The sequence below is a fragment of the Scyliorhinus canicula genome, chromosome 5 (assembly GCF_902713615.1).
Source record: "Scyliorhinus canicula chromosome 5, sScyCan1.1, whole genome shotgun sequence".
Lineage (NCBI taxonomy): Eukaryota > Metazoa > Chordata > Chondrichthyes > Carcharhiniformes > Scyliorhinidae > Scyliorhinus > Scyliorhinus canicula.
In genome coordinates, this window is record NC_052150.1 from 204,328 (window position 1) to 213,764 (window position 9,437).

The following is a 9,437-nucleotide window of genomic DNA, read 5'->3' on the forward strand; positions in this document are numbered from 1 at the left end:
CTTGGCTCTCCACTCTGCAACTGGATCCTTGACTTCCTGACCCACAGACCACAATCAGTAAGAATAAACAAAAACACCTCCTCCACGATAGTCCTCAACACCGGGGCTCCGCAAGGCTGCGTACTTAGCCCCCTACTCTACTCCCTATACACACACAACTGTGTGACAATTTGACTCCAACTCCATCTATAAGATTGCTAATGACACAGTCGTAGTGAGTTGCATCTCAAACAACGATGAGTCAGAATACAGGAGAGAGATAGAGAACCTAGTGGAGTGGTGTAATGACAACAATCTCTCATTCAATGTCAGCAAACCTAAGGAGCTTGGATTGTATCGGATTTTGTTTATTGTCACGTGTACCGAGGTACAGTGAAAAGTATTTTTCTGCGAGCAGCTCAACAGATCTTTAAGTACATGAAAATAAAATAAATTAAAAGAAATACATAATAGGACAACACAAGGTACACAATTTAACTACATAAACATCGGCATCGAGTGAAGCATACAGGGGTGTAGTGTTAATCAGGTCAGTCCATAAGAGGGTCGTTTAGGAGTCTGGTAACAGTGGGGAAGAAGCTGTTTTTGTGTCTGTTAGGGCGTGTTCTCAGACTTTTGTATCTCCTGCCCAATGTAAGAAGTTGGAAGAGTGAGTAAGCCGGGTGGGAGGGGTCTTTGATTATACTGCCTGCTTTCCCCAGGCAGCGGGAGGTGTAGACAGAGTCAATGGATGGGAGGTGGGTTTGTGTGGTGGACTGGGCTGTGTTCACGACTCTGAAGTTTCTAGTGGTCTTGGGCCGAGCAGTTGCCATACCAGGCTGTGATGCAGCCAGATAGGATGCTTTCTATGGTGCATCTGTAAAAGTTGGTAAGAGTTAATGTGGACATGCCGATTTCCTTAGTATCATGAGGAAGTATAGGCGCTGTTGTGGTAGCGTCGCGTGGGTCAACTGGTCATTGACTTCAGGAAGTGAAGTATCGTACAAACCCCTGTCTGTATCAATGGTGCCGAGGTGTAGATGGCTGCCAGCTTCAAATTCCTAGGTGTGCACATCACCAAGAATCTGCCCTGGTCCACCCACCTCGTAACCATGACCAAGAAAGCACAACAGTGCCTATACTTCTTCAGGAAACTACAGAAATCCGGCATGTAGTCCATGTAGACAACATCCACTGCCCTATCTTCATCAATCATCGTCGTCACTTCCTCAAAAAATTCGATCAAGTTATTGAGACACGACCTACCATTCACAAAACCGTGCTGCCTGTCGATAATACGTCCACTTATTTCCAAATGGGAGTAAATCCTGTCTCGAAGAATCCTCTCCAATAATTTCTCTACCACTGACGTAGGCTCATCAGCCTGTAATTTCCTGGATTATCGTTGCTATTCTTCTCGAACAAAGGAACAACTTTAGCTATTCTCCAGTCACCTGGGACCTCACTTGTAGCCAGTGAGGATACAAAGATTAAGGTCAAGGCCCCAGCAATTTCCTCTCTTGCCTCCCTCAGTATTCAGAGGTAGATCCCATCAGGCCCTGGGGACTTGTCTGCATTAATGTTTTTGAAGACGCCCAACACCTTTTTGATCTCAATATGACCCAAACTATTTGCACACTGTTCCCCAGACTCATCATCCACCAAATCCTTCTCTTTGGTGAAGACTGATGGAAAGTACTCATTCAATAAAAATAATCTTTTTTCATAATAATCTCTATGGTCACAAGTAGGCTTAGATTAACACTGCAATTAAGTTACTGTGAAAATCCTCGAGTCACTCCATTCCAGCGCCTGTTCGGGTACACAGAGGGAGAATTCAGAATGTCCAAATTATCTAACAGCGCGTCTTTCGGGACTTGTGGGAGGAAACTGGAGCACCCGGAGGAAACCCACGCAGTCACGGAGAGAACGTGCAGACTCCGCACAGACATTGACCCAAGCCGGGAATTGAACCTTGGACCTTGACACTGCGAAGCCATAGTGCTAACCACCGTGCTACTATGCCATCCATTCCCGCTGGCTCCACACATCGATTCTCTCCCCTGTCCTTGAGTGGACCAATTCTCTCATGGTTACCCTCTTGCTCTTTGTATATGTATAAAAGCCATGGGATTTTCCTCAATCCTGTTTGCCAATGACTTTTCGAGACCCCTTTTAGCCTCCTGACTCCGTGTTTAATTTCCTTACTACTTTCTTTGTATGAAATGAAAAATGAAAATCGCTTATTGTCACGAGTAGGCTTCAATGAAGTTACTGTGAAAAGCCCCTAGTCGCCACATTCTGGCGCCTGTCCGGGGATCGAACCGTGCTGCTGGCCTGCTTGGTCTGCTTTAAAAGCCAGCGATTTAGCTGAGTGAGCTAAACCAGGTCCTTAGGGCTTCGCCTGTTCCCAGCCTTCCAGCCCTTTCAAATGCTTCCTTTTGTTTTTTGTCTCGGCTCACATTATCCCTTGTTATCCAAGGTTCATGAAACTTGCCATATTTATCCTTCTTCCGCACAGGAACATGCCGGTCCTGAATTCCTTTCAACTGACATTTGAAAGCCTCCCACATGTCAGATATCTAGGTTCTTCAGTTCCTGCCAAATATTGTTGTAATTAGCCTTCCCCCAATTTAGCACCTTCACCTGAGGACTACTCTTATCTTTATCCAACAGTACCTTAAAACCTACTGAATTATGATCACTGTTCCCGAAATGTTCCTCGAGTGAAGCTTCAACTACCTGGCCGGGCTCATTCCCCAATACCAGGTTCAGTACAGCCCCTTCCCGTGTTGGACTGTCTACATATTGTTTCAAGAAGCACTCCAGGATGCTCCTTACAAACTCTGCCCCGTCCAAGCCCCCAGCACTAATTGAGTCCCAGTCAATATGGGGAAGTTAAAATCACCCACCACAACAACCCTGTTACTTTAACACCTTTCCAAAATCTGCCTACATGTATGCTCCCCTACCTCCTGCTGGCTGGTGGGAGGCCTGCACTAAACCCCAAACATTGTGACTGCACCCTTCCTGTTCCTGATCTCTCCCCATATAGCCTCACTGCCCTCTGAGGTGTCCTCCCGCAGTACAGCTGTGATATTCTCCCGAACCAGTAATGCAACTCCGCCACCCCTTTTACATCCCCCTCCATCCCACCTGAAACATCTAAATCCTGGAATGTTTAGCTGCCAATCCTGTCCTTCCCTCAACCAGGTCTCTGTAATGGCAACAACATCATAGTTCCAAGTACTAATCCAAGTTCTAAGTTCATCTGCTTCACCTGTTATACTTCTCACAGTGAAACAAATGCACTTCAGACCACGAGTCCCGCTTCATTATAGAACATAATAACATAAGAACTAGGAGCAGGAGTCAGCCATCTGGCCCCTCGAGCCTGCTCCGCCATTCAATTAGATCATGGCTGATCTTTTGTGGACTCAGCTCCACTTTCCGGCCCGAACACCATAACCCTTAATCCCTTTATTCTTCAAAAAACTATCTATCTTACTCGCACTATTCACCAATTCCCCTTCAGTTAATTCACCTTCTGACCTATTGTTCCGGTTCCCAACCCCCTGCCCCGGAAGAAATCCCAATGGTCCAGAAATCTGAAACCCTCCCTCCTTCACCACTAGTTTAGTCACATATTTAGCTGCACTATCCTCCTATTTATTGCCTCACTGGTATGTGGCACAGGGAGTAATCCTGAGATTACAACCCTAGATGTCCTGCTTTTTGCTTACTGCCTAACTCCCTGAACTGCTGCTGCAGGACCTGATCCCCTTCCTGCCTATGTCGTTAGTACCAATATGTACCACAACCTCTGGCTGTTCACCCTCCCCCTTCAGGATGTCCTGTGTTATTTCAGAGACATCCTTGACCCTGGCACCAGGAAGGCAACACACCATCCTGGAGTCTCTTTCATGTCCACAAATGCATCTGTCTGTGCCCCTTACTATCGAGTCCCCTATAACTATTGCTCTCCTGCAGTTTGCCCTCCCCCGCTGAGCAACAGAGCTAGTTGTGGTGCCACTGTTCTGGCTGCTGCTGTTTTCCCCTGATAGGCTATTCCCCCCGACAGTATCCAAAGGGGTATACCTGTTAGAGAAGGGGACAGCCACAGGGGATTCCTGCACTGACTGCCTGCCCCTTCTGGTGGTTACCCATCTCTCTGCCTGCACCTTGGGTGCAACCACGTGTCTATAACTGCTATCTATGACGCTTTCCGCCACCTGCAAGCTCCGAAGTGCATCCAACTGCTGCTCCAACTGAACCACGCAGTCTGGGAGGAGCTGCCATTTGTTATTCTTGCTGTTGATGTAGTCGATCAGAGCGCTGGAAGCATAACGGATCTCCAACAGGGACTAAACACAATCCCTCAAATAATCTATAACCAAGGGAATCTCCAACAATTAGAACAGTATCCCATTGGCTATCCATATGTCAGTAAGGAAATGGTTTGAAAGCATGGTTACCTCATTTTTTATGACATCTTAATTACAGGTTTAGTAGACAAACTGCCTGTATATTTTTGAAACCAGGGTTTTTAATAACATTAGTGCCACAAATATAGTGGGTGGTATTCTCTATATGGGAGATGAGTGTTCCTGACGGAACCCAATACTGTGCTATTCTCGTTTCCATTGTTGGCATCATTCAGCTCATGCGATGGGCCATTAACACAGCCCACATGGATTGAGAGTAATTCCCATTCCCATCAGCATTTGATTCAATGGGGACGGAATTAACGCTGCGGAGCCTGAAAAGCTGGAGCTGCTTATCAATGCTCCACTCACCACACACTCTCATTCCAGCCAAGAAGACGGTACAAAGGAGAGCTGACACCCGCTTTCGGCAAATTGGGGTGGATAGAATGCTGGGTGGAGGAGAGGAGGAGCACCCTCTTCCCCAGGGTGGGGTGCCAACTGAAGCCAGCTGTAATGAATGGAGGGATTTCAGATGTATTATCTGGATTTGGTGCAGTAAGGATTAAAAGTCTGGGTTAGTGTCTGACGATCAAGACTGCACCGACCAACTTAAGCCCTCACTTCCACCCTATCCCCATAACCCAATAACCCCGCCTAACCTTTTTGGACACTATGGGCAATTTATCATGGCCAATCCACCTAACCTGCACGTCTTTGGACTGTGGGAGGAAACCGGAGCACCCGGAGGAAACTCACGCAGACACGGGGAGAACGTGCAGACTCCGCACAGACAGTGACCCAAGCCGGGAATCGAACCTGGGACCCTGGAGCTGTGAAGCTACAGTGCTAATCACTGTGCCACTGTGCTGCCTGGGATCCTGGTTTGAAAGGCAGCTTGGCCTTTTGGAGCCGGAGGTGTAATTCAAGCATTGTAAAGGTTTAGGCTAATGGAATTTTATTTTGCGAGTACTGACAGAGAGAGAGATCTGTGGGGTGCATGTCCACACTGATCACTGAAAGTGGCAACACATGTGGATAAGGGGGTCAAGAAGGCATAGGGCATGTTGTCCTTCATCGGTCAGGGCATTGAATATAAAAATTGGCAAGTCATTCATGTTGCAGCTGTATGGGATCTTACTTAGGCCTCATTTGGAATATTGTGCACAATTCTGGTCACCACACGACCAGAAAGATGTGGATGCTTTAGAGAGGGTACAGAAGCGGTTTACTAGGATGTTGCCTGGTATGGAGGGCATTAGCGATGAGGAGAGGTTGAATAAACTCGGTCCGTTCCCACTGCAATGACAGAGGTTGATAGGTGTTGATAGAGGTCTACAAGATTATGAGTGGCATGGACAGAGTGGATTGTCAGATGCGCTTCCCTAGGGTCGGAGAGTCAAGTAATAGGGGACATAGGTTTAATGTTTGTGGATAAAAGTTTAGAACAGATGTGCGAGGCAAGTTTTTTACACAGAGGGTGGTAAATATATGGAACGAGCTGCCTGGGGAGGTGGTGGGAGCAGGTACGATAGCGACATTTAAGGGACATCTAGACAAATATATGAATAGGGTGGGAATGGAAGGATACGGACTCCATAAGTACATACGGTTTTATTTTAGGCAGGTACCATGGTCAGCGCAGGCTTGGAGGGCCGAAGGGCCTGTTCCTGTACTGTATTGTTCTTTGTTCTTTGTCTCTTTGTTCTTTGAATGCATGGTCGGAGGGCTGCCCGATCCCAGGAATCAGCTGTAGTCCGGACAGGTGTTGGGATTCTGGAAACTATGATCCCATCACTGATAGAGATGCAGACACAGAACCAGAATCTACTTGGTGGGGTGCCAGCAAATTTCCAGCACCTGTAGCTACAGCTGGAGGACAAGGCAACACAACACTGCATGGCACCCAGACCAACAGGGGTGGTATCTATAGTGGAAGGCCTGGGGTTAGACATCAGAGCCATGGGTCAAGACGTCCAAGGCTTGGGGCACATCGTGCAATCACAGGCAGACATGTCCCACACCCACATGGACGGCTCTGAGATGTTCCGGAGCTTGGCCCTGTCACAAAAGGTCATGGCTGAGGGCATTGGAAACATTGGCTGGGCGCTGACTGACATTAGCCTGTCACTCAGGAACATTAAAGGTACAAGGCCACTTGAAGGTGTCGTGAAAACAGCTGCTCTGATATTCTGTTTAACTGAAATAAGCAGCTGCTGAGTCTGCTGAAGCTGACCACATATCAGAAACTGACCAGACCTGACGTGCATCTTCCGAGGGGAATGCTCAGCTCAACACAGTTTGAACTGCTTCTCTCGAGGGGATCCCATAGCCTGAGAATCCAGCCTGAATGCCCAACTTGAAGATCCAAACCAATGGACGGTTCAACACCTCACATCCTGAAGAGATTACCATCTGCAAAGACCTCAGCGCCAGCAGAGAAGATCCTCAAATCTCTCATATCCTTTTAATTCCTGTTGTTATTTTTTTAACCTTTTCTATCCATATCATGTGTCTGGCTTGTGTGTGTCTGAAGGGTTGTGGGGGTTGGGAATAGTTAGACGAGTAGACCATCGATTCATTATTTCCATTATATGTTCATCTTTTCACAGTAACTTCATTGAAGCCTACTTGTGACAATGAGCAATTATTATTATTATTATTATTATCTTTTACTCTTGTTATTAATAAAACAGTTTTTTTAATGTTTTACTTGTGAATTTGTTGTCTGTAACTCACTGGAGCAGTCAAGGGTTAAAGATCTCAGGAAAATGCACACATTATTGGTCAATTCACTTATATTGAGGCTCCGGGGTCTGTGGGACTGGAATTGACCACACGCTCGCCCAGGGTGTCATAACAGTACACGGAGGAGTGCCAGAGCCTGTTGGGTCGCTGACTGAGCACAGCCATGCCCATCCCATTGATGATATCGCTGGGGTATGAGGGTGTCAAGAGGGGAAGCCTGGGTGGAGTCCCACATCACCAGAGGCTCTCGGAGCATTTACAAGACACAGTGAGCAGTCAACAAGGGCCTGTAAATAGCATTCACATATTGAGCAAGACCACCCTGGTCCCAAGGGGACACCCTGTGCCCAGGTACTTGGTACCAAATCATTCCCCGCTCCCCCCCCCCCCCCCCCCCCCGCCAACCCACCCCAGTCAGCCACTCCCCAGCAAGCCCGACAATTTTGGAAAGTTTCTAAGAGTTTTCTTACCTTCTCGCTCCCCTTCAACAATCATAATAATAATAATAATTGTTATTGTCACAAGTCGGTTTACAATGAAGTTCCTGTGAAAATGACATCCACTCAGTGCACCAATTCACACCGCGTGGCTTCTGCCTAAGAGCTGGGGGTGGAGCTCGAAGTGTCCAACCTGTTAATCAGATCAAAATCCTTGTGATCAAAATCCATGCAAATAATGGTTTCTCACGGATGCGCTGGCACGGGTGAAAACTTCAATAATGCCATCAATGAGCGACAGGAGGAGCTTGGTGTTGGAATCGGTGCTGGGCCCGAATCCCGATATTTCCAGTGCATGTTATTCTTCGCCCGATCCTAATTCTCACTGCCGGTGTCGTGACGTGGAGAATTCAGCCCGAATCACAACAATTTCTTACATTCATCACTGATGAAAGGTCTACCTTTCCCTGACTGTAAAGTGTCACACATGTAAACATGGTGTATGATAGACAATTGCAATGAAATTACTCCAAAATGATCTGTTGGGATGTTTGATTGCAGAATCTCTCTAGTTTATTTATGGATCTTTTGCTTTCTCTCATCTCATTAGCCCCTGAAGCAAGGCTGACAGAAGATCCATCAACATTTACTGACCTAATTACTGACTCAACTGTAAAAAACTGCCTGGCTTGGGAACTTATAAAAATGTTTATAGTCATCATAAACAGCTTAATTCTGCCTTTGTTTCTTTTCGTTCAGGTAAATTGATTTTAAATCTTGCATCATATTTAAATGAAAAATAGTTCTCTGTATTTGATGGAAATGAAATCATGAGCAGGGTTCATGTGTTAGTAGCAAAAATAATTCTCGTGTACAGAAATAAATATGTGAGCTCTTTGTTATTAATTATTTATTTAGCCGGGCTGCCCTCCTCCCATTCTGGACCGATCATTTTATGATCCATTTACGGAAATATCATCTGACTTTTGCAGCAGCCTCTGGCAGATTGGATTTAAACAGTCTCCAAGATGAAAGGAATTGGGGCCTCATGGGGAGCGAGTGCTGGATAAAGTTATTGCTCATTCACTTCATTCACTGATCACATTCATCATTTGAAGATCGAACGGCCAGAGGAAGATTGTGCTGCCCATGATGCTGAATCCAAGTTGCTTACTGAGCGGATGGAGCACAATATCAAACATGGCAGTGAACTGGGGCTGTTTAGCTCCATTGGATGCACAGCTGGTTTGTGATGTGGAGCTGTTGCTATATTTATCTGGTTCTAAATAGAGCGGTCAATATGATCGCCTTCCTTAATCCTAATTACGTTTGCTTTACAGTCGCCAGATATCTCTCGATACCGCCACAAGGTTCAAACCCGGATACTGATCAAAGAACCAATACACCAGTTAGTTAGTTCAAAGTCAATACTATTTATTTACACACACAGTAATATCTACTCATGCACAAAATACCACAAACTAAACTATCTCTAACGCTAACGCCTATACTTAACTTCGGGTGCCCACTCAGTCAGAGGAAGAATGGCCGTTGTTCGGATCTGAGGCTGTTGGGTTCGAAGTGGTAACAGTCGTCCGTCTGATGGCGAGTGTTGACCTTGGACTTACTGCTTCTGGTGCAGCTGGTGGACGGGTCTCTCCGCTTCGAGAGCCGAGTCCAAAAGAGCGATTCTCTCTCGGGGGCTTCTTATACCCAAAGGGGCTTCGCGCACTTTTGGGTGGGCCTTGAACTTGGCCCCGATTAATTAGGCCGTATCTTGATCACTCATATTGATCTTGACCAATAAAGGGGTGGGTGTCCTGATGGCTGGGAGTGTGCTAGGTGGCCG